Source organism: Eimeria mitis, genomic scaffold (genome assembly GCF_000499745.2).
Source record: "Eimeria mitis Houghton genomic scaffold, Emh_scaff4672, whole genome shotgun sequence".
Taxonomy (NCBI): domain Eukaryota; phylum Apicomplexa; class Conoidasida; order Eucoccidiorida; family Eimeriidae; genus Eimeria; species Eimeria mitis.
This window is the reverse complement of record NW_013572977.1, coordinates 1-822: the sequence shown is the minus strand read 5'-3', so window position 1 is coordinate 822 and position 822 is coordinate 1.

The window sequence follows — 822 nt, the reverse complement described above, 5'->3', positions numbered from 1 at the left end:
TTTTTTTTTTTTTTTTTGGTGGGTGGTTGTTTAGTAGCTGAATGAGGTGCATGTATATATATATATATATATGTATGTATGTGTGTATATTTATATTAAAAAAAAAACATATATATATATATATGTATAAATATATATATATATGAATATAGTTGGTGTTTCTCCTGTTTCACCTGTCTCTTTTGTCTCCTCTTTTTGTGTGTCTCCTTTTTGTCTCTTTTCTGTCTCCTTTTTTATCTGTCTCCTTCTTAATTGTTTTTCCTTCTCCTTTCTTTCTTTCCTTCTGTCTCCTCTATTTATTTATTTATTTATTTATTTATTTATTTAGGTATGGGAGTATAAGACATGGACCCTAAACCACCTAGAGGCTGTCTCTTTTTTTTATTTTTTTGTCTCCTTTTCCTTTCTTCCTTTCTTTCTTTCTGTCTCCTTCTCTATTTAATATTTATTTATTTATATATCTATTTATTTATTTATTTATTTATTTATTTATTTATTTATTTATTTATTTATTTATTTAGGTGTGGGAGTATAAGACATGGACCCTAAACCACCTAGAGGCTGTCTCTTTTTTTTATTTTTTTTGTCTCCTTTTCCTTTCTTTCTTTCTTTCTTTCTGTCTCCTTCTCTATTTAATATTTATTTATTTATTTATTTATTTATTTATTTATTTATTTAGGTGTGGGAGTATAAAACATGGACCCTAAACCACCTAGAGGCTGTCTTTGAGGAGCCTCTTCTCTCCTTCGCTACAGGGGAGACACACATAGAGAGAGATCTTTATAAGTTTGTTAAAGGTAAACAAAAAATAAATATATATAT